Source organism: Triticum dicoccoides, chromosome 4A (genome assembly GCF_002162155.2).
Source record: "Triticum dicoccoides isolate Atlit2015 ecotype Zavitan chromosome 4A, WEW_v2.0, whole genome shotgun sequence".
NCBI classification, from domain to species: Eukaryota; Viridiplantae; Streptophyta; class Magnoliopsida; order Poales; family Poaceae; genus Triticum; species Triticum dicoccoides.
Genome location: NC_041386.1, coordinates 378167992 through 378173991, shown reverse-complemented (window position 1 = coordinate 378173991; position 6000 = coordinate 378167992).

Below are 6000 nucleotides of genomic sequence, written 5' to 3'. Positions count from 1 at the left end.
GTGTTTGCATCAAATTGCTTGTTTAAAGTTTATTATATGTAGTTCATAAACAAAAGTTCGTCCTTTCTCAATTTAAGTTTTCAGTTGTACAACCAAGTTCCTTCTTCATACCATGTAAATTAAACTATACAGAGCAAGTGATCTTCTTTTGCACTGCATGTATGCTTCTGTTCTTCATCTGTAATCCAGTGGTGTGGTGAACCTACCCACTACAGCACAATGTCATATTCTGCAATGTCTTAACTATGAAAAATGTCATATCATTCTACTATTATTTAAACCATCTCTTTATTTGCCAATCTGAAATGGTATAAATTGACAGCACACTAACCATTGATACTTATGAGTTCTTGATCTGTAATCCAGTGGTGTCGTGAAGCTGCCAACTCCTTCACAATGTCATTTCCTGCCATGTCTTGACCTGAACAATACCATATTGTGTTAGTGCAAATTTAAATTGTGTCACTTTATTCGTTAGTAAGAAATGTGATGAATTGTCAGCACTGATACTTTTATGTGCAAAACCCGTCATCTGTCTTCTTGCTTATCTTTCAGAGTGAGGAAGATATAAGTGTTGAACAAGCGCAGTCTCATCATCTTGCTCAGCTGCTTGCGCTGCAGCTCCCCAGCAGGGCTAACCTTTCTTGAACTCTATTGAAGTGCTGTCGGTTTTGTATATTATTTTGTCGACGTGTTTATTTGCACTGGTGGCGATCTTTGATGTCCAGTGTATGTAATCTACTGTCTGCTTGTGCTTTATTATCATAGTGGTGAACTTTGATGCCCAGTGGATGTAATATGCCATAATTTCTTTATTGTATAGTATAGGTTTTTCTTATTCACGATGCTGCAGTTATTTTACTGTATATATATCCTGTCTTCGTAGTAAACCGGCCAAACCGTAAAATTATGGTACATAATCGGGCCATCATGCAATCACGATGTAGGCTGGGCCTGAAACATGCCGATCAGCTCACGGGCCGGCAGCAGCCCGAAATGAACCCCGACCCATGATTGTGCGAATCAAATCACGGGCTTTTAATAGGACAAAATTGTCTGGGTCCTTGTTTGGCCCAATCAGATATCGGTTGCGAGCAGGCCGGATGCAAACCGGGCCGTAGTTAGGCCCAACTATATGACGGGCTTTTAACAGGCCGAAATTAATATAGGGCCGAAATGTTAAACGGGCCCTTAACAGGCCAAAACTAATATCAGGCCAAATTACTAAGTGGGCCTTTAGCAAGTGGGCCCAAAAGCAGAGTGTCCAGTTGACGGGCCGAATCTGATATGGGCCATAATTGAGCCCAAAGCCTCTTAAAGGGCCGTAATTTGGCCTAGAACATGGTAGGCTTTTAACGGGTCGGATCTCATATGGGCCACTATTAGGCCTGGAGCGTGGCAAGCCATTAATGGATCGGATCAAATATGGGCCGGCATTTGGCCCAAAACATGGCAGCCAGTTAATGGGCCGGCCTACTAGGGTCCTCAAAATCTTGTGGACCTACAGCTGGGCCGACCCATTAATGTCAGCGAAATCTCGTGGGCCTTTAGATGGGCCGGCCCATTATGACCCGTAAGAATCTTGTGGGCCTTTACCTCGGCCGGCCCATTATGGCACAAAAAAATCTTGTGGGCCTTTACCTGGGCCGGCCCATTATGGCCCACAAAATGTCACACCCTAGCTAGTCATGCATTAGAGTGTTGCATCATGTTTACTCTTTCATCAGAAACTTGAAATGGGGATCTGTGAAACCCTCAGAATCATTTTGAAAATGATCCAAATAAAAATTTCTCCAAAAGGGTCCAAGAAAATGCTCATGTTGCTCTCTGAAAATATTGGACAGAGATAAAAATCAAACCAATATTTTTAGTGGCTCATGGACATTTATTTTGGGCATTTGGAATTAATGTATAAATATTTGCTTTGGAAATATATTTCTATATATATTAATATATGTCCAAATATTATGCCAATTATAAAGGAGCTCTGGAATAATATATCTAGCCCCTGCAAAAATTGGCATAAGTTAAATAAATGATTTAATATATTATTTAAATCAAAACAAATGTCAGAAATTAGAAAACAGAAAAATAATAAAAGGGAGAAGCTTACCTGGGCTCCTCCCTGTGCAGCCCAGTCAGCTGGCCGGCCCAGCCAGCAGGCGGCCCAGCCCGCCTCCCTCCTCTGTCGTCTTCGTCCCGACAGAGGGAGGGGAGTGTGGCCGGCGCGCGCGCGCGCCACCGCGCCACGCCACCTCTCTCCCTGCTTGCCTGCCCTCCCCTCCTCGCTCGATGCCCCGGACGACGCCACGCCTCTCCCCCCTGCTCTCTCTCACTCTCCCCCGGCTCCCCCCTCCTCTCCCTCGCTCTCTCTCTCACACGGCCGAACACCACCGTCGCCGCCGTTCGCCATAGCAGCCATCTCCGGCCACCCCTCGCTCCCCCGACTAGCTCAGGAGCTCCGCCACAACCTCCTCTTCCTCCCCACTGCTCCACGGGCCTCCGGAAGCCCTGCATCGCCGCCACGTCGCCGTTCCCCTCTTCGGGCTCCGATCATCGTCGCCGTCGAATTCGTCGTCTCCAGCGCGTCCCCGAGCCCGCTAACCACCTCTGCAGCCCCGCGGTGAGCCCCCGGATCGTTTCCCCCTTCTCCCCTGGTCTCTCCCGACCTCTAGGCCCTAGCCCCACTTTGGCCGAGAGCTCCACGCCGCCGGCGATGTCGCCGTCGTGGCCACGGTCACCGTAGCACCCAACCGAGCACACTATCGTGCTCCACACCTCACTAGGATCATGCAGCACACACTAACGCCTCCCCAAACCCCCTGCAACATCGATCCCGACCGCACCCGAACTCCGGCGGCCGCAGCCGAGCTCGCCGCCGTCGACTCCGGCCACCCCAGGCCCAGCCACGGCCACCGTTCGACGCGCGGGAGCAAGGGCTTTCCAACGAGCCCAAGCACGGCCTCGCCCGTGCCTTGTAGCGCGATCCCGCGACGCGCCGCCGTCTCGGACCTCGCCGGCGTCACGTCGCCGGTGGGTTTGACCCACCTTGACCACGGCAGGACCCCCCCTGAGTCCCTGACAGGTGGGCCCAGCCCTGTAGCTAATTAGGATTAGCGCTAACCACTGTTAGTTAACCCCTGACACTGACCAGTGGGCCCCAGCGCCACTAATTAGTAATTAGAATTAATTTAACCCTGTTTAACCCCCTGTCACTGACGTGTGGGTCCCACACGTCAGGTTTGACCTCAGCCAGCCGCAGTTGACCACTGACGTCATGATGACGTCATGCTGGCGCAATAACTATAATTTCTGGATTTAATTTAAATCAGGAAATTCCAGAATATTATTTAAACTTCAAAAATTCATAACTTTTATTCTGTAACTCCAAATTGGACAAATTATATATGAAAAATGATCAGAAAAATCCAATCTACCCATCTGTACTATTTTCATGCATGATCAAACAAGCTAAATTGATGTTTTAAGCAGAACAAGGAAAAGCACTTTAAAAGGCCATATTTGAATTTGAAATTTGAATCCTTGATTCAAATTTGTTCAAACCCTTCTGGTTTTAGTTGCATTAGCCCAATACACTCATTTTGCCATGTCTCATGCATGCATCATATTGTTGCATACTGTTTGGTAATGTTTGTGTATCGGTGCTCTCTGCGGCAGGTTCTGTCTCCGAGGAATACCGTGATTACCCTAACGAAGAACCGTATCAGTGCATCAAACCATCAGGCAAGCAACCAACCATTTGATCATATCGATACAATCCCATGTTCTTGCTCCTGCTCTCTTTTACTGCATTAAGACAACGCGATTCAAACTGCTGTGTGCTACGGTAGTTGAACCCATTTCCTCTGCATGACCTGTCATTGCCACAGTAACTAGATGAAACCCACTAGCATGTGTAGGAGTTGATTGAGCCATATGTATGTGTTGTTCCTACCTTGCTATGCCTGCTATGCTTAGAGTCGTGTCAGGTCTGGTTCATCTGGGTGATGGGCTAGAGTGAAATGATTATGTCGGTAATGAGAGTGGTGTGGTGAACACGATTTGGTAAAGGTATCGATGAGAGACCATGTAGGAGTACATGGTGGGTTGTTTCATTGAAGCCGACCATAAGCACTGAGATCTGTATGCGTGATTTAAGATACAGCTACTACCATGCATTGGGCCCTGAAATATGACCCCGCTCGACTTCTTATTCACCCTAGCTCTCTGTCCAGGAGTTGCAAGTAGTTTCTGGTGTTTGTAGCCTACTGGAGGCCGTGGACAGCGCTGACCGTAGGGGTGGGCTGTGATGCGGTAGGTACGTGGCCGGGTGTACCGAATACCCGTTAGGTATCTCGGGAACCCTGTTCACATCGTTCGGGGCCGTATGGGAAACCTCGGCCGGACTCCCTGCGGATGGAACCTGAATAGGCGATAAACCTGGACTAGAGGCTTAAGTGTTTAGGTAGGTCGTGGTCTACACCCACGTCGGCTCTCGCTTGAAGTCTGCCGAGCACATGTCGTGTGCAGACGCTAAGTGGTGGAAACATGTATGAAGAAGTACACCCCTGCAGGGTTATCATAATCTATTCGAATAGCCGCGTCCGCGGTAAAGGACTACTTGGTTGCCTATACAGTTCATAGACAAGTAAATGGAAACTGTTAAAAGCCTCAAGATAAGTGTGAGTGCCGAGGATGGCTCTTCCGTAGGAAGACGGAGGCGGATCCTCGGTAGTGTATTGAAGTGGTGAGTAGTGGACTCGTGTGCGCAAAACCATTTCAAGTTGGAGTATCGTAGGTTAGCCTAGCCAAGAGTCAAAGCTGGCTTGCTGCAATAACTCCACCAACCCTTCTTGATACTATGCATGTATGTAGGATCTGATGTAAGTCTTGCTGAGTACCTTTGTACTCATGTTGCTATAATCTACATTTTTACAGAAGACGCTGCAACCCCTTCTGATGGGTTCTATGTAGACGTTGACATCAACGAGTAGGCTAAAGACCCAGGTGGTGACCCTGAGCTTGTGAAGGACCACGTAGTATAGCTAGGCTTTCCAAGCCTCTTTTATTTTATTAGTTGTCTGTACTCAGACAAGTTACTTCCGCTGCTGGTTTGTATGACTGTATGACTTGTATGTTGGGTCGTGAGACCCGTACCTTTGTGTATGTTATGTATGGCTCCCTGAGCCTTAAATAAAGTACTTGTGTCGTAGAGTCATGTTGTGATGCTTCGTTGTATTTGCACATATCGAGCATATTGTGTGTATGATTGAAATGCTTGGTATGTGTGGGATCTGACTATCTAGTTGTTCATCTTTAGTAGCCTCTCTTACCGGGAAATGTCTCCTAGTGTTACCGCTGAGCCATGGTAGCTTGCTACTGCTCTGGAACACTTAGGCTGGCCGGCATGTGTCCTTCTTCGTTCCTGTGTCTGTCCCTTCTGGGAAATGTCACGCTTTGAGTACCGGAGTCCTGTTAGCCCGCTACAGCCCGGTTTACCGGAGTCCTGCTAGCCCAGTGCTACAGCCCGGACCCACTTGCTGATGACCGACACGTTCGAAGCTGGGTCATGGATGCCTGTCCCTGTAAGTCTGTGCCACTTTGGGTTTACGACTAGTCATGTCAGCCCGGGCTCTTTATCATATGGATGCTAGCGCCACTATCATATACGTGAGCCAAAAGGCGCAAATGGTCCCGGGCAAAGGTAAGGCGACACCCGTGGGGATACCGTGCGTGAGGCCGCAAAGTGATATGAGGTGTTATCGGCTAGATCGATGTGACATCGAGTCGGGGTCCTGACACAAAATCTTGTGGGCCTTTAGCTAGGCCAGCCCATTATGGTCCACAAAATTTGTGGGCCTTTACCTAGGCCGACCCATTATGGTCCGCAAAATCTTGTGGGCCTCTAGTTGGGCCGGCCCATTTAAACTTGTTCGGCCGTGCCATGTGTCGACGTATCATAGGTGCCTTCTGTCCAGTGAGTGGATGACATCTGTCCCG